Raw genomic sequence first — 27,751 nt, 5'->3', positions numbered from 1 at the left:
AAAAAGAAAAAAGCCGGAAGTGGTGCTGTGGCTCAAGTGGTAGAGTGCTAGCCTTGAGCTGAAGAGCTGAGGGAGAGCGCCCAGGCCCAGAGTTCAGGCCCCATGACCGGACCCCAAAAAAATAAAAATTAAAATTAAAAATAAATTCTTTCTCTACTTAAGATAATAATACTTTAAGATCCAATTCACATGCTGAAAAAAGTCAATAGACCCAGAATTTATGGCTCAGTCTTAAAACAGTAGCTACAGAGGAGGCTAAGTTCTGAAAATATCAATTCGTCTATGTTGTTACATAGATTAACAAATATTAAAATCAAATCAAGAAAAATGTCTAAAATCTATGCTAGTTTAGTAGCTTCAGAAAAAAAGGTATGTATCAGAAAACATAATTTTGAAGTCATGTGCTAGCAGCTTGTACTGGTAACGCTAACTACTCAGAAGGCCAAGATCTGGAGGATTACAATTGAAGCCAGCTTTGGCAAAAATATCTGTGAGACTCATCTCTAATTAACCAACTAGAATGTGTGAAATAAACTTAATTTAATACAGAAGGTCAAGAAAAATGACTGAAATGAAAAGTGTGTGAGATAATATCATTTTATGCAGAATCAGACAAAGGTTTTGTGAAGGGGGTGTCATTTATTCAAAGACATGTGTGAAATTAGCAATTGAGGGCCAGGAGCAAGCTTCTAGATAAAAGAAATGACAGATGTGAACACTGGAAATATGGAGGCTAGGGAAAGAGGGAGTGGGACAAATGGAGATCGATGAAATATAGAAGTACGTAAGTTTCCTAAGACAAACAGAATTTGGCAAGAATTGAACATTTATTATATAAATAACTACAGGGAAATGGGGATCTTTAGAGCTTAGAGGGAAAAAAAGAACAAAGCAGACTGAATAAATGATCATCATATACTCAGACAACAGATGCATTATACTGACTCACTTAGCTAAAAGCATTGGCTGCAGATATCTCATTGCCAATTAAATAATCCAATGATTTCCAATTCTGATTTTGAAACTCTTGGAACATTTTTAATGATCCCAAGAGGTATAATATGATTTTCCAAATGTGTGATTAAAATTAAGAAATGGAAGGGTATTCCAAAATCAAAGTAGTGTGACTAGCATGCCAGAAACCTAAACATATGGTCAAAGGTAGATTTTAAATTTACCTGTCAATTGATTTTTTAAAATACGAATGACAGCAACATTGAAGATATTGTGAAAGGTTCCATGACTTTATTGTTCTCTTTTAACATACAACATAAAAACCTACTTCAAAGGTTATGTGACATAACCTGTGCATTTTATATATTCTATTTTACTTAGTAGTTATGATATTGTGCTTTAGATAACATAGACAAAAGTGTTCTTCATTTAAATATCAATAATAAAGGGGAGGTAGATACTGACTTCAGTTGAAAAGACTTCTCTTTTGTTAGCAAAGCTTTCCATTCCTTTCCTTTTACTCTATTACAAGCAATTGCGACTTTCCAGAAAGGCATCATTTTTGGTTTGTTTTTTCAGTTTGTCCTCCAGCTAGGGAAACTATTTAGAAAATTGGTTTCTTTTAGTTCGGGCCCCATGCAGGCCTGACCTATTTTACCTTATTATAGTGATGGAGAGTTCCATTCCTGCTGAAATTTAGCTTCAAACAGTTCCATTAATGGAAGACACACAGACACCTCCTCTCCAGTAGGACAAACAAAACTTTTCTGTTTAAATCTTATACTTACAATATTAATATGTTAATTTTTTCAAGTTATATAGTGTAATCTGGTAAATACAAAATATGTAGATATGGTGTTTAAAAGAAAACGACACTCCATATATAGTTTAAGTCTACAAATTTTCCTATTATTTTGTTTGTTTCAACAACAAAAAAAAACATTAAGCTGAATGAAACACAAGAATTTAGAGGATAATCTTGATAATTTTAGTATCTGTGATCAATAAGATCTTTCCTTTATTAAGATAAAACAAATTAAATCTCCATATCTAGCTAACTACAGCCTTTCCTTTTTATGAAAGGTTAATGACTAACAGCAAAATTGTTTGCCTCAGTTTTAACCAGTAAGTAGTATATAGTATAGAAAGTTAGTTTTGATCTTTATGCATTTATTTATTTATTTTTGTAGAAAAATAATTCTGGCTTTCACTGATGGTTCATCACAAATTTGTGGTGGCTTCATTAATCAGTTAGTTTTCTTTTTGTTTTTGTTTTTTTAAATCACAGGCAAAACAATTGAGTGAATCAGCATAACTCATTACCTCACCTGGAAATAAACACCAACCACATATTCTACAAGAATATTATCTTATAACTGGTGCCAGGCACCCAATTATCTGAGTGTAATTACTAAATTTGGCTAACATGCTTGTTTCATTTTCTCAATATAATATTGCTTTGGTTAGCGTAAAACAAGGTAGCTGAATTTGCAATAAATGTTTCACAAAGTTTTCCAGAAACAACTCAGTATTAAATTTTCTTTAAATAGAAAAAAAAATTGGAAGCCTGTTCATGGCTTTGACTAATTAAGATTCAATTGGAGTGCACATTTCAGCCATTTGTTGAAAGAAACTATTAAAAAAGTTATTCCACCGTTATTGGACAAATATTATAATGGTAAATAAAAACACAGTGTAAAGTCGGGCACCGGGGGCTCATGCCTGTAATCCTAGCTACTCAAGAGGCTGAGATCTGAGGATCGCAGTTCAAAGCCAGCCGGAGTAAGAAAGTCCATGAGACTTTATTTCCAATTGACCACTAGAAAACAGGAAGTGCTACTGTGGCTCAAGTGGTAGGGTGCTCACCTTGAACTGAAGAGCTCAGGGAATGTGCCCAGGCCCCGATTTCAAGCCCCATGACTGACCAAAAAAAAAAGAAAAAGAAAAGAAAAGAAAAGAAAACACAGTGTATGGCTATACAAAAGTTAAAATTATGTCTTTACAAAATAGTTTTTTTTCTCTTGGGATATAGTAGTTATTAGATCATGGCTTAATATTCTTGTTTTAAACTTAGCAGATATAAATACTACAATGAAAATAATTATTATTGCTATTTATTTTATATTATTATATATCCTGAAGAGCAGAGGACAATTTTTCTTAGACAAAAATAAAAAAACTGGTCCATATTGCCAGAGAAACTCACTTTGCCAAACACATGTTTTGCAACATCTGTTTAATGTCTCCAATTGTTTCTCACTTACAGTAAGCTTGTCAATTAAAGGAATCATTCAGAGAAAATGTAACAAAAATCCATGTGTGAATGTACTTGGAAAGGATTCAATGTAAATATATCAGGTCTAAAAAGCTTTCAGATAACAAAATATTTACATGTATGTATGCTAAAATTACACAAAACTAATAAAATAAACAAATGATAAATGGAGTTTCACATGAAAGGTTCTATGTATTTATATATTTACTTAGTGATAATGTGCTCAAACTCAGGGACTGGCACTCTCACTCAACTTTTGTTTGTTTTTGTTTATTTGTTTGTCTGTCTGTCGTGGGGCCTGAACTATGGGCCTGGGCACTGTCCCTCAGCTCTTCTGCTCAAGGTTAGAGATCTACCACTTGAGCCACAGCTTCATTTCCAGATTTTTCTGCTTATGTGATGCTGAGGAATTGAACCCAGGGCCTCATGCATGTCAGGCAAGTGCTATACCACTGAGCCACCTTCCCAGCCCCTCACTCAAATTTTATATTCAGTGCTCAATCATTTAAGGCAGGCCTCCACATTCAGCTTTTTCCTGGTTATTGAAAATAAAAGTCTCCTGGATTTGTCTGTTGCAACTGGATTTAAACCTTGATCCTCAAATCTCAGTCTCCTGAGTAGCTAGGGTTACAGATGTGACCCAGCAGTATCTGATCTGGAAGGCGATATTTTTATGGTTGAAATGATCTCATGTAGCATGTACATTAATCTGTAGTTTAGTCTCAGCACATTTTATAATTTGATAAAGCTTACTCACAGAAACTCTCTTCTTTTAGTTCCATTTCCATGCCTACAAAATTTAATTGTTGTGATCGTGTTCTTTAATTTTGCCCAGTTTATTACATTACAATTTTTACTTACTTTTTATACTGAAGGCTTCTTTAAAACATTAATTACTATAAAAATACCTATGGTATTTAAACATCAGTGCTAGGAAATGTCATCTTTGGACCAAGTATTTAAATAGCATTTCATCTTCCTTGAAATATTATTATATTATTATATATATTATATATTATATATATTATATATTATATATATATTATATATATAATATATATATTATATATTATATATTATTATATATATTATATATATTATATATTATATATTATATATTATTATATTATTATATTTGTTTTACAAATAAAGAAAAAGAGGGACAGTAATTTAAAATTTGCTTTATCACAACCCAGGAACATGTTCTTTCTATTAAGTTCCAAGATGTTACCTTCTTTTTTCTCTTCTTTCCTTTTCTTGCTTTTCTTTCTCCCTCTTTTTCTTTTTAAGATCACCTATACTTAGAAGACAATGTACAAATAATAAGAGACAGATCCCTTTGGAATGACCATTTATATATTGAATCTTTAAGCTCAAATTGTGGTTATAATAATCTGTATTTAATTTAATAATTAACACCCAAGTCATTTCCCGAACATCAGAAATCAATTGTCCAAAATCTTCGTTAAAAAAAAACCCAAATCTTCATTTTAGTAAGGTGAATTCAAGTCTCAGAAGGAATAAAGCAACATGCTTAAAGTTCATGCCAACTGAAATTTTATCATTAGTGGGGTTTTATATTTTATTTGTATATATATGTGGTTTATTTTAGTTTATTAAGTTAAGAAGATAGGTAGAAGGAGCTAATCTTATGCATGAAAAAGACTTTTTGAAAATATTTTCAGTGCAAATTATTTCTACACTGAATTCTGATTTTTGAAATATTATGACCTAATTTTAATAAAAATGCATTTTTAGAAACTTGAATTTTATTATTTCTTGAATATATTGCATATTCTGAATCACAAATTTAAATCAGACTTTACATTGGTGAAAGAACACAGGAACATATGTCTTGGGATGAGAAGTCCTTTCTGCCATCTAGTTTATTTTGGATGGCATGCAAGTAATGAATATATCACGGTTATTCAAGTATAGACTTAATAAGTTTCTCCACAATGTCTATTCTTCTCTTCCCAATAGTTCCCAGATTCTCACATATCACATAAGATAACTTGATTTTTCTCACCAGAGATGAGAAACATTTAAGGATTAATATTTTACTTCATTTCATCATTCTATTTTCAAGATACAATCTTTCAGCTGTTGTAGAGAAACATAAATTGAATTAGACAGTCAAAATTATGTAGATTAACACTATTTAACACAGGTAAAGCAAGAAAGTAATAATCTGAATGAAAAAAATAAAGCCTGAAATTTCAATTACTACACACACACACACACACACACACACAGATGCACACCTACTAAGAAAGAACTGGGAGGGAGAGGGGGATGAAAGAGGGAGAAAAAGGGAGATAGGGAAGGAGGGAGAGAGCCAGAGAGTGAGAGATAGTTCTCAATTAACTTTATCTGCCAAACAAAAGAGAAAATAGAAAAGTGATACAATCTCATTTTTATGTTTTTAAATTGCATCTACAGTCCCTAGCAATAGAAAGCAGTCGTCTAATCAAGTTGTTCCTGAAATCTTTTCAATGTTTATCGCATGTGCTAATGAAAGCAATGCACTGTGAAGATTACCCCACTACATTGAATCAGAGTTACTCTTAAAAGTCTTGGATTCTGATGACAAAGAATTGACACTTTCTTGCTTTGGGGAAGATATGGATGTATTTTTCTGTAAGTATAACCAATTTTAGTATATTGTATCTGTAAGAATGATGAATATGATTATTGATCAATGTAGAAGTACCCTCTACCAGCATTAATTTTCCCCTTGTTAACAGTAATGCTTGTCTTTCTATTTTCCTTTCTTTTCTTTCCTTTTCTTTTCATTTCCCTCTCAGTCGTGGGGCTTAAACTCTGAGCCTGGGCTCTGTCCCTGAGCTGTTCAGCTCAAGTCAAGTGCTCTACCACTTGAGCCACAGAGCCACTTCCGGTCTTCTGGTGGAAATGAATCTCTGAGATTTCCTGCCTGGGCTGGCTTTGAACTGCAGTCCTCAGATATAAGCCTCTTGTGTAGCTAGGATTACAGGCATGAACCACTGGAGCCTGGCTTCATTACTGCTTTATTTGTGTGTGCAGGGATGGAGGCATTCATATTTTCCATGAAAGGCTAGATCTCTTCCATGGATGAAATGGTTGATTGAGCAGACATACATGATAGAACTGAATTATTACATTTTGTTCTTGGAAATATGAATGAACAATGCTTCATCTTGCTTCCCATGATATTTAGCTTACATGGACTGTCTTATGTTACTACAAATACTTTGCTATCATCACAAAGTCAGTCTGATGAGGAAAATGGAATATAATGCGAGATATAAAAGAAAACGGAAACAACATAGATCTAATATTACATGTCAAGAAACTAGAAAAAGAGCAAAATGAGCCCAAACTGAGAAGAAGAAATGAAATGATGTTCAGGACACAGATAAATAAAATGCATACTAGGAAACAAAAAGATCAGCAAAAGTAAGAGTTGTTCTTCTGAAAAATAAAACCAATAAAACATCTAACTAGACTAAGAAAAATGAGAGAAGACTCAAACCATTAAAGTCAGAAAAGAAAGAAAATGCTTTGTAATTTACACCTCAAAAGTACAGAGAATTATGGGAGGCTACTCTTTATAAATTTTATGCCCAAAATAGAACAAATAGATAAAATATTAGATATATGCCCTTTACTAACATTGAATTGTGAATAAAGATGAATATTAAATAACTAATAAGGTGAGTAACTCAATAACAAAAAAATCACGGCTAAAAGAAATGTCTAGTACCTTAAGGTTTTACTGTTAACCAATAGTTAAAGAAAAGTCAATAGTAATTCTTTGCAAAGTTCCCTCAAAAGTTAGAGACTACTTGATAGATAGTCACATGAAGACAAGATTATAAAGTGCTAGGAAAGCCAAGTAACAACCCTACAAGTAATAATTGCAGGATAGTATCTTTGATGACAGAGGAGCAAAAACTCTCAATTAAATTCTAATTGTCTGAGTTCAGCAACATTCTAAAATTATCATCTACCATGATAAGTTGGGGTCTACATCTTGGGAGAAAATATGTTTTAGCACATGCAAATGCATGCAGAATGAAAGATAAAATCTACATGTATATCTCATTAGAGAGAAAAGCATTTTACAAAATTTAGTTCTCTTTCATAGTAAAATTAGCATCAAATTAATTATAGAACCAATACACCTCAATACAATAAAGACCAGTATAAGAAATCTATCACTAATATCATACTAAATGTTGAAAAATTCTACATATTTCATCATGATAAGAAAGGCCTTAAACTTGTATCTAATACAGTAGGGGAGTTCTTTAGATAACAACTAGGTGAACAGTACAAATTCTACATATTTTACAAACATATTTTAATTTAAAGTAGCACTATTTTTTCCATAGAACAAATTTTCTAGGCATGCAACTTCTTAGGAAAAAGATGCATGGAAAAATATATTGTCACTATCAGATTTTTCCTTATTAATGAAATAATTTACATTCTTCCAACAAAGAAATTATATATCCTCTTCCATAAAATTCTACAAACAGTAGATATGCCACTGTTTCTCTCCCATCCAAAATTACAAATTAGAGTATTTTGTTTCTTTAATTCAGTTCTTTAGTTCTTTTCTTTACTTTTTTATTTCTTTTGTGTTGTTGTTTCTTACTGTTTTGGTGTTTGAAAATTAGGTATTTGGATTCATTCTTCTCCCACCTTTTACATTTCTTTTTATTATTATCTTTAAGTAATTTATGAAGGACTTACTTAACTTTTTTTTGTGATGTAGTTTCAACTCTGGGCCTGCGTTCTCCAGCTCAAGGTGAGGACTCTACCACTTGAGCCACAGCAGCACTTCTGGTTTTCTAGTGGTTTATTGGAGATAAGAGTCTCATGGACTTTCCTGCCTGGGCAGGCTTTGAACCATGATCCTCAGATCTCAGCCACTTGAGTAGCTAGGATTACAGGCATGAGCCACTGGCACCCAACTAATTATAAATTGGTGTTTCTTGATTTTCAACATTCTTGTCCATCCCTCCTCTGTCACTTCCTTTACTCTTAACATTGTAGTTATATGTTGTATTTTTGTCTGCATTCCTCCTTCTTTTCTTCTTCATTTTTCTACCCCTTTCTTCTTGACCCCGTCCCATACCTTTTAAGAACCAGTTTCCTGAGGTTTTCTTTTACTGAAATTTCATTTTGCATTTTAAAATAACTACACTATTTGAAATATCTCCCCCGTTGACCATATTTCAGTGCATTTTTATACACTCGGTAACCACCAAATGTATTACTTAAAGGTTTGTAAGATAAATGTAGCTTCCACAAATAAGGGAAAACATGAGTCCTTTGTTGCTATTAGCCTGATTTACTACACTTGCCATATTTTTTCCTAGGTGTTTCCCTTTCTTTTAGATAGCACAATATTATTATTTTTTAAAGGATGACTAAAATTCTATTGTGTACATGAAACATTTCAAAATCAATTTTACCATTGAGGGCATCTAAAATGATTCCCTGTCTTGGCTATGGTGAATAGTGCTGCAATAAACATGATTGTGCTGGTGGCTTTACTGTATCCTGACTTGTAACCTTTTGAGTAAATGCTCAGTAGTGGAATTGCTGGAACACAGGGTACTTGTATGTTTAATTTTTGGATGAACCTCCACATTTACATTTAATTATTATGAGCTTCTGATATTGTCATTATCATTGAAAATGTTATTTTGCTGTGCCAAAAGTTATATAAAAATTCTATTTATTGAACAGGATTTTCAAAACTTTTCAAAAATTAAAGTTAGAGAGTACTTCTTTAGTTTCATAGTTACCTGACTTGTCAGGAAAAGTTTTGCTGACTAGCTTTTAAATATATTCTCTTTGATTTTCTTGCTATATTTGTCAGTAACCTATTTTTAATGTTTAAGTCTGAAAATATTTTTACTTTCAGTATATGGTAAAGTAGAGATCCTGTTTGTAATTTTTTTCAAATGAAGAGACAATTATGTCAACACCATTTTTAAATAATATCTTTTCCCTCTCAAGTTGAATTACTACATTTTCCAAACATGAAATATTCATATATACTGAGATCTATTTCAGAATTGCCAACTCAGTTCTGTTGATAGTTTGTTTATTCCCAAGTCAATAATGATGTATGTGTTTATTTCCAAGAAAATCTTGATTTAATTACAAAACTCTATAACACATTTTATATTAGATCTCTTTCAGAGCTATCATTAAGATTTTATCAGCCTTTCCCATTTTCATGTAGCAAACAAATCAAAACACTGTTGGAAGTAAAAATGAATTTGCATCAAAATTTGAAAATTTTATTGTTTGAAGTCTTCTCTAAAAATTATTGCTACATTTTTAATTTACATTTTATTTCATAACCATAAAATATTAAAAAATATATTTTGTCTTTCTAATAAAATTTTAAACCTATTTTTGTTTTGCCTCCAGTATAACATTTTATATATAACTTTTTAGATATCCATTGAGAGAATTTAAAAAGTTAATTGTTGATTTTATAGAATTACCTTGAAACGGATCAAATTTTATTGTTTTTGATATGTTCTTCTATGTAGAAAGCATTATCTAAGAACCATATCTAAGAATCAATAAATGTTATAATATTTGTTACTTTTTAGTTATTACTAAAATTTTTAGTATTCATTGATTTTTTGTCTTACTATGTACTTTTAGTTTATATTCTGTCTATAGTAATGTTGAAAATAATAGTCATCCTCTTAAATTTCTGAGATAATTTGAATTCAATTTTATGTGTTAAGGATATTTCCTAATGTATTGGTAATATCATAACTACTGAAAAATTTCTATTAATCTTGTTTAACAGAAGGCTACTAAAACTCATGTAATTACCATGCTTGTGCAATAGATTTAAGCTTAGTTTTCTTATGTGTGATTAAAAATCATTTAAATCAAAATGCTTCAGTTATTTCCTATTTAATTATAAGGTTTATAAATGTTTAAACATAACAGTACTAATTTTCAAACCTTACCCATCACATAGGAATGAATGTTCTAATATTCTAGGTTTTTTTGGTGGGGGGTCCGGTTGTGGGGCCTGAATTCTGAGCCTGGGCACTATCCCTCAGCTCTTCAGCTCAAGACTAGCACTCTATCACTTGAGCCTTGAGCCACAGTGCCACTTCCGGCTTTTTTCTTTTTGCTTATGTGGTGCTGAGGAATCGAACCCATGGCCTCAAGCATGCAAGGCAAGCTCTCTACCGCTGAGCCACCTTCTCAGCCCTAATATTCTAGTTTTAAACTAGGAGATTCTGGGGAAATTGTTGACTGGACATTTGTAAAATTGAGTTATTTGACTTTATGTAAATATTTTGAAACTAACAAACTTCCCATCTCTACTGGTTTAGGTATGGATATCAATTCCAGTTTAATCAGCATCATTAGTAAACACAGACATAGAATGAACTTTTTTTTTTAAGAAAATCTGTAGCTGGGTGTTGTGGCACATGCTTTTTATTTGAACCCCATGGGAGATTTGTAATAGGAAGGTTGTGTTTCCAGACCAGAAGAGAGGGAAAGATCATGAAATTGTTTTAACAGGAAAAAGTTGGGTTTGGTATTATAAGTGTGTCATCCCAGCTATACCAAGAAGCCTAAGAACAGGCAGATTACGGTCCAGGTACAAGTTTCTGTCTCAAAAAATTACCTGCTCATGAAAAAGGTGAAGACAGTTCTAAACAGTAAAGCATCTGCCTACCAAGCTCCAGTTCAAACTCCAGGACCATCTGTTAAAAAGTCTTGTAAATACTTTAGTGGTGATTTAATTTTTTTACATGGATCCAATCCTTTTAGAAAAAAATTCCCTTTGTCATAGTAATAGATATATTTGTTTTATATTTGAAAATAAGCAGGGTAAAATAAATGATCAATGTCAATTTTAATAAAAATATTCATTCAATTTTTTTCAATATATTCAATCAGCTTATATTATATATAAGTACATGTATATAATGAAATAATTTTATAAGTTAAATTGTGAATATCACAATCATTTTATAAGTCTAACTTTCTTTTCAAATATTTTACATTTTATTCTTAGTGTTGACAAATGAGATATTCATCTTGTTATGGTTTGTGTATATATGTATTTTTGGTGTGTGATTATGTATGTTTGTACATGTATGTATTTTCAGTGTTTGTATATTAAACTAAACCTTTAGGTTCTTTGATAAAATTAGAATAACCGTGGATAGAAATTAATCAATGATAGAATAAATTAACAACATTTTTAAAGATTTTTCATATATTACCTAACATTAATTGCTACACAGTTGACCAGAATGCTGGGAGAAGCACTCATGACCTGACAATATTACTAATCAGTCAGGAGTCATTACTGTTTGAAGGGCATGATTGTGGTAAGAAATTTTGTTGGCATATTCCTAGGTTTAAGATAGATGCTAATATTGTGGTCAAGTTTCTTCTTGGTCTCACTATATTTAGTTTTCTAATAAATACTTATTTCTCTCAGAATCATGAACATTGTTTCTCAAAAGACAATAGAGTAAAAATATTTTCTACCCATATTAAGTTAATAAATATTTCATATAAGGATTTAAAATAATCTCACCTGTTATAGAATTTTAGAGAATGTAACAGAAACTTCATTTTGTATAAGAGACGTTTTAAGTGAATTTTTCATGTATATTTTCAAAGAGATGTTGAGCATAGACAAATTCTGTCTGTCATTTGGATGCTAATTTCTACAGATTGAGGTAGCCAAATGAAGGAATGCTAAGTACCATATAATTAACAGACCATGAAATAATTTGGCAGGAAGCATACGAGTCTCCTTTGCAGACAAATGCTAATGCCCATACTTAGCTTTGAAAGACAGAACTGTAGATGAAATTTCAACTCTAAGAAATTAACTTTTTTTCAGCATTTTGTTATTCTCCATCCTTTCCCCAAATCACAAATATATGTGACACAGGGTACCAAATCAAAGACAGTGATTGCCTGGTATAAACCAATGGAAAAAGAAAAATGAAATAAAATAAAAAGGAAGAACTAGATATAGTACATTGGGGCAACAAGGTCAACAAACAAACAAACAAAGACTTGTTTCCATATCTTGGAATTCATATCAATTAGTCCTTTTTGAATGGTCATACGTACATAGCTATTGAGCTATTATGATTCTCTGCCAAGACTCATTGCAATAACTATACTCCACAAGACACTATGTCGGTAATGAACTTTACAACTTCAGGGTTCTGGAAGGGATAGTGGGAGAAAAACAAAGGAGTAGGTAACAATGTTCAATAAGAAATTTACTCATTACCTTATTCATGTAACTGTGACCCCATCTGTGACAGCATCGATAGAATATTTTTTAAAGAAATCACACTTTCAATATGCTTTTTATAGAAAGTAGCACCCCAGAGTTGAAGACAAAGGAAAACCTAGAATTCTCTCTTTTTTGTTTTTGGTAATCCTTGGAGCACTCATATTCTAATATGGAATGATTAACTTTGGGAAAAAATGAAGGTTACACAAAAACAAATTGTGTTTGCATGTGTTATCATGAACGTATGTTCAAAAACTTCCTAGAAATAAGAGAATAAAAATTCAAGGAAGAAAATGCAGTTTACATAAATAAAAAGCAAAATTATAGTAAGTTTCCAAAACTTTACTTCTTTAAAGTATAAGGATGATATACTATCATGTTAGTCACAGATTTTGAATATTACGTTATTATATGATAATTATAACCTTTACTGACTTCAATTTACACAATTTTATCGTGGCTTTTTATGGGCATTATGGGCTATATAGTTTAACTTATTTTACTATATAACAAATGGCTTTATTTTTTTTAATGGTACAGGAATTTCAATTCAGGACAGTGAATTTGTTAGGCAGATGATCTATCAATTATGCTATACACCCAGTACCTTTGCCTTAGTTATTTTTAGGATAGGTTTTTGCATTTTGTACTGGCACAGCCATTTTATTGCAAAGTCATGCTTACCTGACACTCCTGCAATATAGTTGTTTTTGTTGAAATGGTTCTCAAACATTTTCAATGGGTGGCTTTCAATACTGTCCTAAATCTCTACTTTCTGAATATCTGAGATCACATAAATAAAATACTATGGATTTCTCTGTCAACAAAATAATACTTTAATCATTTATTTGTTCATAAGCTTCTATCAGTTTTGCTGAATGAATTTGTTACTCTGCTGTTAGGTGCATAGACACAAAGGATTGATATGTATTCTTGGAGTATTAGCCACTTACTCAACAGGTCATGAACCTCTTTTTCCTTGATAAGTTTCCTTGTCTTTCAGTATATTGTCTCTGAAATTAATATAGCTAAAACCAGTATGTATTATTATTGTATTAAATTTGCCTATTCCTATATGTCTAATCTATATGCATGTTTACATTTAATGTTAGTTTCATAAAGGCAGATGAGGTGACCCATGCCTATAATTGAAGCTATTCCAGAGACAGAAACTAGCATGATCATGGTTCAAAGCCAGGTTTGCTTAGATAGGACAGTATAGCTAGAAGGGTCTGGACATAGGTGTTTACCCAGAAAGTTAACATTCTGATAAAATCCCTGTAGGTTAGGTTCTGGTAAAATAGCTTCTCCTGAAGGCTTTGGGGAAAAAGAACAAGATGCAGTGGTGTATTTTAAAGAGCTTTTGTTTCTTTCTTTCTGCAAGTTACAACAAGGGAGCTACCGTGGACCTGGCAGAACTTTAAGAAATGTAAGGTGGAAAGTATGAGGGCTCTTCTATAACTTTGTACCCTGGAGTTTTGAAGTTAGGCTTGTTCTCACTGAGCCTCTAGCAATTTTTCAAGCACAGATTAGGCCATTCTTATCCAATGTTTTTTTTCTTTTTTTTAAGTAAGTTTTTTTTTTATTGTGAAAATACCGTACAGAGAGGTTACAATTACATGAGCAAGGTAATGAGTACATTTCTTATCAAGCATTGTTGCCTTCTCCTTTGTTTTTCCCCTACCATCCCTGCCCTCCCATCTCCACAACTATACTCCCTAATGCTTTTTTCTATAGAGGTTTCTGCTCCAGAATTTCTTCTTCAGTAATTTGAAATTCTTGGTGTTTAGTTGTCTGTTGTTGTAATTTTGAGAACGGCAGCTTTCCATAAGTATTATCTTTACTGACAGATCTAAGAATTGTGGAATTTTAAGTGTGTCCAGCTTTTTATTTTGAAGAACAATCCTTAAACTCCTTACATACTAGACCAGATAACTCAGTGTGGAATTTTCAGGTAAAAACTGAAATGAAGCTGAAGAATTTGTATAGCTATGAGTGATGAGCAAGTAACAATGCAGACAGTGTTATAAGGTATCTATCTATACACAGACAGACAGACGGACAGATAGACAGACAGACAGACAGATAGATAGATAGATAGATAGATAGATAGATAGATAGATAGATAGATAGATAGATAAAGATAGATATGATATACATCTAGACAGAAATTCCTGTGTGAAACTATGTCACAGGTGAATAGGGAAAATTTCAGACAGTAGTTGGGAGAATTAAGATAGCAGTTGAGAGACATCAATATATGAATTAATAGTGTTTAAGGGTCATTATGGGACAGTTTCAGATAGCAGTATTTCTATTCAGTTCTGCAATATCAGCAGGGATGTTTCTTTTCAACAGATTGTTTGTCTTTCTTGCAGGTTTAATAGAGAATTTTTCAATAGCACAGTATCAACCACTGAGCCTGCATGATCATGTCATTTTTCATATGCCAGAGGGTTTATACTGCCAGAGTCCATATTGATCTACTTTATCTGGTTTATTTTATAGAGCATTTCAAATGTTTGTTGATAATGCTAACTGAGTTTCTGCAGGACTGATGCATTGTTTGGAGTATATTGCAAAATGTCTTTAAAATGCAGCAAAATTGATGAGATAAAGAGCTTGAGATTTTGAATGTATTGACAATAAAACCCTTTAGATGATTATCTAAACTGTATTGCGTATATTTACTCTGAATGCTATCTAAAAATTTCTCAACTACTCTCTCACTCACAGAGTATGTTATGACCTTTCAGAATGTATTCTCTTTCATAAAAGCATTCTGTAGCACTTCTTTTCCTGCTTTAGTTAATAAAATTTAAAATTTCCTTTTTATTAGAATTCTTTTGTTTTACTAGGTAGTCTATAGATTATTCCCCACAAGTTTGCAATTCTACTTTTGTTATCTTTGTTTAGATAATATTATGAGCCAGCTACTTCTGAGTTTTAAATTTCAAGATTATTCACACTTATCTTTTTTAAAAAAAATATTAGCTACTTAGCTATTTACTTGTACTATAGTCTATAAAACTACTGATCATTACCATAGAAATATGTCAATCTTCAATAAAATTACTTGGTTACCTGAATCTAACAATAAAAATTACACTCTAATTTAAAATATGATTACTTGGTTGTATGGGTTTTGTGCAAAGAATTTAGAGTAAAAGATGTAGAAATTGCTTCTCTCTAGGCTATAAAAACTTAAAACTCATATTCATTTGGAGACAACTCATCATTTTGTTAGTGATGATAATCAGTTTCCCATACAGTGACAAAATACCTGGGATGATCAATTTAAGTAGGGATTATTTATTTTACCTTGCAGCTCTGGAGATTTCAGTCCATGGTTGATTGACATCATTGCTTTGAAGCCTATGGCAAGACAGTGGATTATAGTTGGACTTCACATCAGAAGAAGCTGCTCAGTTCATGGCAGCTGGGAACAGAGAAAGGAGGACAGAGTCCCAATCTCCCACAACTTCTTTCTATTTGCTCCTTTACTCAAGGGGTCACCACATCCCAGTAGAAACATAAGGTGAGGCACAATATTTTGGGGGATACTTATCCAAACTATGTATATGATAAACCACATGCTTCTTACTCTTTTAATATGTTTTCCAATTTTAGAAATAATCTTTTCACAGTTTCTGTTTTGAAAATAATTTTCTTTAAGTTTGTCTACCTGGCCCCTGCAGACGTCCCATCCATTTATGTCTCCCCTTTATTTGCGATATATTTCTTTTTTAAGATTTCATTAAAAATTAAAAAATATGTCAATGAGAACATCATTGAAGTATGTATCTATCTATGTATGTACATAGTATATATCTACATTTGACAGGATTTTTTAAGCAATACGAATGTCTCCAGACATAATGAAAATGATAAAATTATCTTTAGTAAGTCCATCATTAGTTTAAAATGTCATAAATCAAAGTCCAGTACTGATACCAACCTAACAAATGTTGTAACTTAACCATCGAGTGTTGTAGAATACTGGTTATTTACCCTCACGATGGTGTTGTTGATTGAGAGGTCCTGATGTCATTCTTTAATATTACCAGATAGAAAAAAATCAAACTTCACCATTCAAGGTATAATTTAATTATAGGAACTTGTAAGTCAACCTTCCAAACCAGTCAAACTAGATGCCAGATATATTCTTTATTTTTCTTTATTTTCTGTGTATTTCATGTTAATTCGATTTGAGATTCTCACCCATGTTTTTGTCTCTTCCATGTTCTTTCTACTGATTTTTTAAATTAATTAATTAATTAATTTTTTTTTTCAGTTGGGCCTGAAGTCTGGGCCTGGGCCCTGTCCCTCAGCTCTTCAGCTCAAGGCTAGTGCTCTACCACTTGAGCCACGGCTCCACTTCCAGCGTTTTCTGCTTATGTGTGCTGAGGAATCGAACCCAGGGCCTCATGCATACAAGGCAAACTACCACTGAGCGACCTTCCCAGCTCACCCCCCTCTTTTAAAAAAGTAGAGGGGTTACAGTTACATGAGAAAGGCAATGAGTACATTTCTTATCCAGTATTGTTGCCTCATAAATACATTATAAACAATAGTAAGGTAGAAAAAACCACTCATGTCCCTATCTTGGGGTTCATTTGGATTAACATCATCTTATCTGACCTTTTCTGCTTGTCCCAGACATATACTAGTTATTGCAAATAAGGGAAACCATGGTACCTATGTTTCTTTGGCCTGGCTTACATCACTTAATATAATTTTTTCCAATTCTTTCCACTTCCTAACAAAGGGGGCATTCTTTCTGATGGAGGCATAGAATTTCATTGTGCATATATATATATATATATATGTATATATATGTATATATCACATTTTCTTGATCTATTCCTCTACTGAAGGGCATCTGGATTGCTTCTTTATCTTAGCTATGGTAAATAATGCTGCAATAAACATAGTTGTGCTTGGAGTTTTAACATGGTCTTGTTTGTGATCATTTGGGTAAATGCCCAATGTGGAGTTTTTTGAGGAAACTCCATACTGCTTTCCAAAGAGGTTGAACAAGTTTACACTCCCAACAATCCAGTAGGGTTCCCTTCTGTCCACATCCCCTCCAGCATCTGTTGTTATTAGAGTTCTTGATTATAGCAATTGTAACTGGGGTGAGGCCGTATCTCAGTGTTGTTTTGATTCACATTTCTTTTATGGCTACAGAATTTGAGCATTTCTTCATATGTCTATTGGCCATTCTTCTTTCCTCTTCAGAGAAGTTTCTCTTAAAGTCTTTAGCCCACTTATTTATTGGACAGTAGTTTTTTTGAGGATTTGTTGTTGGGGAATTTAATTTTTTGAGTTCCAAATATATTTCAGATATGAGACCGTTATCCGTTGTATGGCTAGTGAAGATCTTCTCCCAATCCGTGGGCTTTCTATTGATCTTGCTAGCTATGTCCTTTGCCATGCAGAAGCTCTGCAATTTCATGCAATCCCATTTGTCCAACTTTTCTTTGATTTGTTGTATCTGGGTCTCTATTAAGAAAATTTTGGCCTGTGCCAAGGAGTCCTAGGGTTTCTCCTGTTCCGTCCTGTAATATTTTCAGGGTATCTGCTTTGACTCCGAGGTCTTTGATCCATTTGGAATTGATTCTGGTGCAGGGTGAACTATATGGATCTAGCTTTAGTTTTCTACAAGTAGTTCACCATTTTGCCAGCACAACTTACTGAAAAGGCTGTCTTTTTCCCATTCTATGTTTTTAGCTCCCTTATCGAAGATTATGTGGCTTTATGTCTATGGGTTCATTTCTGGGTTTTAAGTTCTATTCACTCCCGAATCCTTAAAATCTAAATTGTGTAAATGATATTCAACAAAATTAATCCTTTATTTTTTCATTTTCATCTCTCATTATTTTTCATATTTCCTATTTTCTAGCATATTTTTATAACACCATTTTTATCATTTGTATTGATATTTTCCAAATCCATTTGTGTGTGTTTGTGTGTGTGTGTGTACCCACGCATGGGTGTTGCATGCATACAGGCTTGGCATTTGAACTTAGGGCCTGTGTATTTTCCCTGAGCTTTTTTGCTATACACTAGCCCTTTATCACTTGAGCCACAACTTCACTTCTAGCTTTTCTTGGTGGTTAATTAAAGATAAGATTCTCATAGACTTTTCTTCCTGGATTGGCTTCAAATGATAACTCTGAACTCTCATCCTCATGAGTAACTAGGATTAAAAGCGTGCTTCACCACTGCCCAGCTTTCATTTCCATTCTGAAGGCTTTTTCATTTACATAGTTTAATTATCATAACATTTGAGCCTTATTTTGCAATATCTTCTTTTTACTTTTTTTTTTGGTTGGTCATGGGGCTTGAACTCTGGGCCTGGGCACTGTCCCTCAGCTCTTCAGCTCAAGGCGAGCGCTCTACCACTACAGCGCCACTTCTTTCTGGTGGTTTATTGGAGATAGGAGTCTCACGGTCTCTCCTGCCTGGACTGGCTTTGAACCGCGATCCTCAGATCTCAGCCTCCTGAGTAGCTAGGATTACAGGCGTGAGCCACCAGCACCCGGCAACTTTTACATGAGTATGCGTTTGTTAATAAATTTTCAGTGCCTACTATGGTATTCTTCTATATTGTAGTTTTTGCTGCATGATTGCATTATCCTGTTTTTCATATAAGATGTGTTTCACCTTACTAGAAATCCTTTATTATTTACTCATATCTAAAAGTGGATAATATAAATATATAAATAAATAAATGTGGTGCATCTAAAGTAGTGACGGGATATTTCTTTTAGAAAGAGAAGCAGGCTAACTGTGACCTATCATTCAAACTAATCAAACTAATTCTTTTCCTAGGATCCCCTAGATGTCAGTATTTATAGGTTTTTTACTTCTTTTTTTTAGAGAAGCGTGATCCATGTATGAGGTCAGCTGGCAACACTATAAAATTGAATTGAAAAACAATGTGTATGAGAACATTCTATTAACCTTTGATTTCACATAGTATTCTCTCCTTTCCAAAGTGTGCTGTATCCTCTCAACTCTCCTACATTTTCTAAATTATCTTTAGATTATTCATATTTTTGCCTAGAAAATGAAGGGTCATATGACATTCTGCGGATTCTGATAATTCAGGAATTCTTAAAAAATATGGAAGTTTTCTTGATCTATACCCATAATACCTTCAGAAAAACTGTTCTGGACCTCTACTAAGCAGATTTTATTTGTAGTGTAGGGTTTGTGTGTGTGTGTGTGTGTGTGTGTGTGTGTGTGTCTGTCTGTCTGTGTCTGTGTCTGTGTGTCTGTGTGTGTTTGTACAGGAGGCTAAAGATTTCCTTGTTTATATCATTTTGTGATATAACCTCTACTACTTTCAATCTTCTAGTAGAAATATAACTTCTATAAAATAAAATATTTACTATGACCTAGGTCAGTTCTAATACTAAGAAGAGTTAAATGTGTTTATTCAATCTACAATATTTAACGATAAATTTTTACACAGTTTTCTTGGATGCTTTAGGTTTTTGAACAAGTATTATTTCCAAGTTCTTTTATTAAGCAGGAAAACCAGATTAATTTTAAAGAAAGGCTAGAATTTAGGCACTGATCTAGTAATATTTTTGTTTCTCTTCTGGCAGAGTAAAATTTGTAATGCTACATATTTTTTCTTTTTTTGGCAATAATGCGTTTGGATTTATGTTTGGCAAACCGGTTATCCTGAGCCACATTCCTCATCTTTCTTATATTAAATAATTTTAAATGTTAAGAGCATAAGGGGAAAAACACTTTATTTAACAACCCAAGTAAGCACAGATAATATTCATAAGTATTTGTTTTTCTGACATAGTTTTTTAAGCTAAGAGAAATTTAACCAGTGTTTTTAAATGACAATAATACAAGCTTTTCTAAACAAAATAGTTCAATAAAATTGTTTGTTTTAGGGCTGGTAAGGTTGCTCAATGGTAGAGCGCTTGCCTTGCATGCTCGAAGTCCTGGGTTCAATTCCTCAGCACCACATAAGCAAAAAGAAAAAAGCCAGAAGGGGCACTGTGGCTCTAGTAGTAGAGCGCTAGCCTTGAGCTGAAGAGCTGAGGGACAGTGCCCAGGCCCAGAGTTCAGGCCCCACGACCGGACCAAAAAAAATTGTTTATTTTAGCATTTATTATTTTGTGAAATTGACATATCTACAAGCACACACATATTTTATACTTATATTGGAAAATTTGAGATTGTTTCTAAGGTTTTGTTTTAAAGATCATTCTTGAATTCAAGAAACAATAATGTATTTACAATTTATATTTTTTTAGTTTGCATAACTACACTTAGCTGATAAATCAATGTAGTCTTTTCTGAGTATGTTGTACCATTACTTCCTTTCACTGGCTTCACAAAGAAGCTATTTTGCTTGTGATTAAGGACTCAAAGGGAGTGTTATATTTCATTACAACTCTCAGAGATAATTACTCAGAAAACTAAGCGAGCTTAAGTCATTTTAATTTTAGGCATAATATTTTAAAGATAGCCTAGGAAATGTACTTATTTAGTATAAAAGATTAAAAACTGATTCCACATTTCCCTCTTCTATGAAGTTTCTCAGGACTTTTTTAAATCAAATTTTATATCCTCAAAGTCAAGCATCCAGCTCTATAGGAAAAGAGTAGATACTTATACAAGAATGGTTATCAAAGATGGTTAGGCATATATTAGTCTGTGTTCTTGTTATACTATAGATAATATTCATTAGCTATGAATGTTTGATAACACTAATTAGTATGACTATGTATTAGTTATAATTATAGATAAGTAGTTAACAGTTTTGCTATTTGTAGATACACTTTAATAGTTACCCTTGGCAATAAGAAAATACAAATAAAAAATCATATCTGGAATCTTATTAACTGTTTAAAAGTTCATCATTTAATACTGCACAATTATAAATAATATATAAAAATATAAAATATCATAAAACTCTAAATGTCTTAGAATATATGGTGAATATCCATAATACTTATAAATATACATTTCATTTATGATATATCCTTTATATGTCTTTTGGAAACTGATAGTCAAATTTGTTATGTGCATTTTTTTTGACAGTTGTCTCCATCTTGCTAGTACTGTGACTTGAACAAGGATTCTCAATCCCCCTTGTCTGTCTTTCTTTTTTTAAAGTTTTATTGTTGAGGTGACTTACAGAAGTATTACAGTTACATTAAGTCAGGTGTTGAGTATATATATATATATATATTTATATATATATATATTTTTTTTTTTCAGTTGTGGTGCTTGACCTCTGGGCCTGGGCGCTGTCCCTTAGCTCTTCAGCTCAAGGCAAGCCCTCTACCACTTGAGCCACAGCGCCACTTTCAGTTTGCTAGTGGTTTACTGGAGAAAAGAATTTCATGGACTTTCCTGGCCAGGCTGGTTTTGAACCATGATCCTCAGATCTCAGCCTCCTGAGTAGCTAGGATTACAGGTGTGAGACACTGGTGCCTGGCAGTGTATTTCTTTTTGAACAGTGTTACCTCTTCCCTTATTTTCTACCAGGTTTTTCCTTCCTGATTCCCTCCCCGACAAGTTATATAGTTCATTTTCAACATAGGGTTTAGTGAGTATCCCTGGCTGCCTTAGTTCACCCTCTGTCCCACAATTTTCCCTTGTCTATCTTTTCAAGACTGGAGTTTTCCCAATTGAGCCACACATCCACTTCTGTTTTTGTTTTTTGTTTGTTTGTTTGTTTCTTGCTTGCTTGGTATTCAGAAATAATTTCTGCCTGGCTGGCTTTAAACAGCTCTGAGTAAACAGAATTGCACGTATGAGACACCAGCCCAGAGCAATTGTGCCACTCTTAGTGCCAAAAAAGATGTAAATATACAAGATATTTTTTAATTTAGCATAAAAATGTTATACCATAATAATTCTGGTGGAGAAACAATTTTAATCTTCACTTGGTAACTCTGAGATATTTTGATAATTTAATTAGATTTTAAAAATTTATCAATTACTTGGTAGAAGGGCCATTTAAACTACTTAGTAATAGTTTATGACTTGTTTTATTTAGATTTTTGTACTATTTTGTGTGCTCCAAATTTCTACTATCTTAGCATTCTAGGATAAGCAATTTTGTTTTGATTATGGCTAATCTCAAATCCCTTTACAAATACTAACTTTACAAACAAAATCATTGGGAAAAGTAGTTACTAAGCTACTTAAAATTTTTTTTTACAATTGTTTCTCAGTTTGGAAACATAAAAAAGAGCTGAAGCTATACTGAATATCTTAGTGCTATTTCATTCAGTCAGCTATCTACTTCTATTTACTATAACAGAGGAGCTAGATAATCCTCTCAGGAACAGACGTTAAACAAAGAGAGATTTTAGTTTAGGAAGCCTGTATCAATGATAGTAATTTCTGTATTTATCTGTATTTAGCCATACACATATTTTTATTCAGAATTCATCTTTGTTTTGGACAGGCAATTCTGTGTATGAATTGAGAGTGGGATATAGTGGATAGTTCTAAAAAAGAAACAGTACAAACAGCTTGCCACTAAATGCTTTATCTGAAACATTAATCCATCTGTTCCAATTAAGTCAATAGAAGTTGTAAGAAAATGAACTATATATAAGTAAAAGTGAATAATAAAACAATGACTATAGTCTCTCCATGATAAACTAGATCTGGAAAAATGTTTATATTGCTATTTGGGGGATTTATTTTCTGTTTTTGTTTTTTTTCCTCTTTTTTTTGGTTTTATTTTGCTGGTGTCTCTTATGAATGGCAATTTCTTTGGCTTTCAGCACTGAAAATTGGTATCTTGAGGCAAAGATGTTAGTCATGGTAAATCTAGTTGGAGTCATTTTAATTTTATATAATTCTGTAAAATGAGCCAGAAATATGTATAAAAATTTTGTACTGCACTGTCTATATGAATCCTAAAAGTTTTCAGTAGCACACATTATATCCTATTCTGGAACATAAAGAGTGAGCAGTTGGTGCACATAGATAGAGCAGGTGGCAGTGAAAAGAATGGAAATCCTTAGTGTGGAGCTTTGTAAAAACCTGCCGTTCCTTTCTGCTCAATCAGGTCACTGATAACAAATAAATGAAGTCATTGTCTAACTTTTAAGCTTCTTGTTAATTAGACTTGGAGTTGAAATCACATAGAAGGTTCAATTGACCAACCTGAAAAGACTTTTAAGTAGTTATGTTGCCTGAATAATACTTGGTAAGAGATAACACAATTTCATCAAATACAAGAATTTCAAGATGGAAAATTTTGGAGGGGTATTTAGTTATTTTACTGGGCTATTGAAAGGACTTTCACAGCAGACCTAACATCATAAAGGAAAGGTATAAGACACATATAGAAATTCCCTTTGCAGTAATAATTACAATACTATTTTTGGCTTTTTCTTCCTTCTCTCTCTATTTAAATTCTGACAAAAAAGATTTCTCTCATTTCTGTTTTTTTAATATTTTGTTGTTTTTTGTTGAGATATTTTATCATCTCTTGCTACATTTAATAATATTCATACGTATTGCATACAGAACTTTTAATATCTGGCCTTGACATTCCTTCTTATCTCCATTTTAAATATAGGCAAAATGTTAGTGAAAGGCAATACATTTCCACATAAATTTCCTAAATGACTGGTCATATCATTCTTTCTCTAGATATGTTCCTGGTTTTACCTTTTCTATCTTAAGAGCATTATGTAATTGATTTGCTCAAGAGGAAAAAAATCTTTCAAATACCTCACTTCTAAAATTATAACTGACTCAGTTCCATATGTTCTGTGTCTGAAACATTTCTTAAAGTGATCCACTCTTCTTTTACCACCTCTCATCCTTTTTAATAGATCCTCTTTATTCCTTAGTAAGTATCTTCACATAACTGCCTTATGGATATCTATAATTTTATTGTCTCTTTCTTTTAATCCACCAGAAGTTAAAATGAAAGACACAGATCAAACTGCAACTTTCAACTTCATATATTTCTATTTATATAAATGATTTCTTGAATTGTTTTAAAATATTTCTATGGTACACTATGAACTATGTTCATCATCTTCTTCAAATTTCCCTAAAATATAGACATGGTCAATTAATGGCAATTTTCTGTCATGCACGGTGATTCGTGTGTTTTTAGATCTTAAGATTCTCTTCTTTTCCTTGATATAGTTCTTCGAATTTCATATGTCTGATGAATGCATCTGATAAACAATCACTTCAAACTCAAAATTAAATGTAGATCCTTCTGGTCAGGCTGTGGCCATCTCCAGTAATTAAAACTGCTGATTATAATTACATGTCTAGATAGAAGTTATATGGACTAGATGAAGAACAGCTGGAGGATAAGATCCATTTTCAAATCATGTGTGTATATTCTATGAGTCTGTTGCTGGTGCTTAATACATATCAGTCGTTTGAAAACCAGAGCTTATGACTTTTCCAGCTAAAATGGAAAAATAATATGAAGCATCTTTTCAGAAATGGTAGAATGTCCTTGGGGTCCTAACCAACATCCTACCTATCAACAAAATGGGCTGTAATGTCCCAAGGCCAACTGTGACAGAGCACTCCTCTAACAGCTTTGGAACTACACGGTTTGATACTTACTTCCATTATGGAGCACCTGGGGGGCAGCTATGGCTGGAAATGTATACTATAAAAACAAATTCCTATCTTTTCACTGTGTGCAACATCATAATAACTGGACTTTTAGAAATAGAACATTTTTTGTGTAGTTTCTGTCTAAGCTTTCCATGTAGTTTTGTGCTGTTTGAAAGTAATTTAACTCTAGGGAGGGAGTGACCATCATCAGGCTAGGATAAAAATTAATAGGCTCCATATTGATCAGATATAGCTCTTTACCACAAGCTCTTGCCAGAGTCAACTGTAACATTTCTTCACTTTTACCTCTTATTGTCCTTAGGGACCATCAGTGAAATATGTGTACAAAATGTGAGTTATTCCTCCCAACTGAAAGGGCAGAATAGTGTGTTAGGTAATTGAAAACACTGTACTATCCCGGTTTAGATACTGAAGTCAAAAAGAAAAATGTTTGAAGAATAAGAGAAAAAAAACTAAACAGAAAATAAATGAAAGATACAACTTGCTATGAATTATTGATGCCTACTGTAGATTCCACTAACTATTAACACTTTTACTTGATTCTTAATATAGTAAAAAGCTAAGAAATTAAATTACTTAGTTTTAAATCTTCATGCTAATCATCATAGACTTTTAAAGAATGATTTATTAATTTTTTCCTGTGTTCTCTACAGGTAAGTTAACAGGAAGATCTATACATTTTTATAGAATAAGTTGTATCATTAACTTACTTCATAGCTCAGTTTTATGCCCAGTGTTGCATATAAATTGGAAACAAATATTATTCAGTTACTTTTTTTTCATGTAATTTATTTTTGCCCCCAAAGTCTTTGAGTGAGAACTTATACTTTCAGAAATTAGTTCAGTAATGCTGTTAGATCAGTAATGCTGAATACCACAATAATTTTCCCGCAGTGGAGAATAAACAATAAACAAAATTGGAGGATGTAGTGAATTAAAAAATATGTAGAATTAATGAATCAGTGTAGGACTGAAAGTCAGAAATTCCTTTCAAGGCTTGTATTAATCCCTAATGAGAATGTTCAAATCCTGTGTCCACTTTAAAAATCACGGGATGATGTTTTATTGCCTAAGTTTAAAAATAAATATTTTAAACTTCATCTCTCTCTCTCTCTCTCTTTTTCTCTGTCTTTCTGTTTATGTACCTAGCATCTATCTAATGAGTTGGCTTTTAACCTAAAACAATTTAGTCCATACTTTGTTTATTTACTTAAAATATTTACATGTGTCATTAATGTAAATGAATATAGCACTTTCATCAGGTAAAAATGATGTAAATACGTTTACAAATTAATATGTGTATTAAAAAGAGAAAAATTTAGCAACATTGGGAAGGTAGTATCCTCATGTACTTATTCCTCTATGAATGGAGAATCACTCTCCTATATCACATCCACATTATATTTCAATTCATTCATTCATAGACATGCAGAAAATATAATCTCATATAATGTTAATTGTTAATTGCTAAAATTGATGTAATATAGTAGATTAATATCTTATAATCTACAGACAAAAATAGAATATTAACTGCACTTGTTAAAAATGTAAAGATCTCTCTGTAATCACACGAAAAATTTAGATTTTATGCAAAGAACTTCTCTTCTTAAAGGGGCAAAACACCTAATTTCTTTTCAGGAAGTCAATATTTTTTGTCCATGTTACATTGTCAGCAATGAATATTAGTCTCCGGGTAAGATCTAAAATAAACAAATGTTCCACATTGTAAATATCAATTTTTATATTCATACCAGCATTTAAAAATACATGGTCATTCTTTTCAGTAGCTTGAGAAGATTTGTTCCAATAAAATATTTATCCATTATTTAATACACCTCCCTGGCCAATTGTCACTGGATCGTGCACATATTCCTCCTTCAGTACTTAAATCCTCCACTCAATGAGTTACTTAGCTTCTGTTAGTACAATAACAATGAAAAGCAAAACTTCACATAAGGAAAGTTGGAATGAAAAATAAGAACAGGATGTTAAAAGACATCTTTTTGGGAGTAATATTTACTAAGAGAAAGGTGAAATAAACAAAATTTTGGTGACATAATCTTTGATAGCTTATATATGTCTATGTTGCTTGTGAAGAAAAAAGAGGAAGATAGGAAAGTTGCTTTCTATAAATGGAGCAAAGTTGATTTTAACAGGACCTAAGGATATGGCAAGAGTCAGTGAAAGTAGTCATGAACTATGAAATTTATGTAGGAAAGAGGGACTTGGTAACAGTGGTGATTGCTGAGTTTGCAACTTGCTGAATTCATGGACAATAGTGGTGGGTAGAGTTAGGGAAGAAATGAAAATACTTTGTGTGGAGGAAAGTTGAAAGAGCTCTTCTTATTTTGTGTTGTTTTAGGAAAAGATGCTGAAGACTATAGTCAAATTCAACTAACTTTATATGGAAGAAGGTTTTAGAAAATCCTGATAGGAAACCATAAAGTAACGCTGAATAGGATGAATCAATGAAGGATTTGTTAGCCGATACAATAAATACCACTTGTGTTTCTATATCCAGTGGAAAAATGGAGTGGGATCCTGCTGAAAATTTTCAGCATTTGTTCGTCATGTGTAAAATACGTACACCA

The sequence above is a fragment of the Dipodomys ordii genome, unplaced genomic scaffold (assembly GCF_000151885.1).
Source record: "Dipodomys ordii isolate 6190 unplaced genomic scaffold, Dord_2.0 Scaffold1, whole genome shotgun sequence".
NCBI classification, from domain to species: Eukaryota; Metazoa; Chordata; class Mammalia; order Rodentia; family Heteromyidae; genus Dipodomys; species Dipodomys ordii.
The sequence above is the reverse complement of the archived record's forward strand: the minus strand, read 5'-3'. Positions refer to the sequence as shown.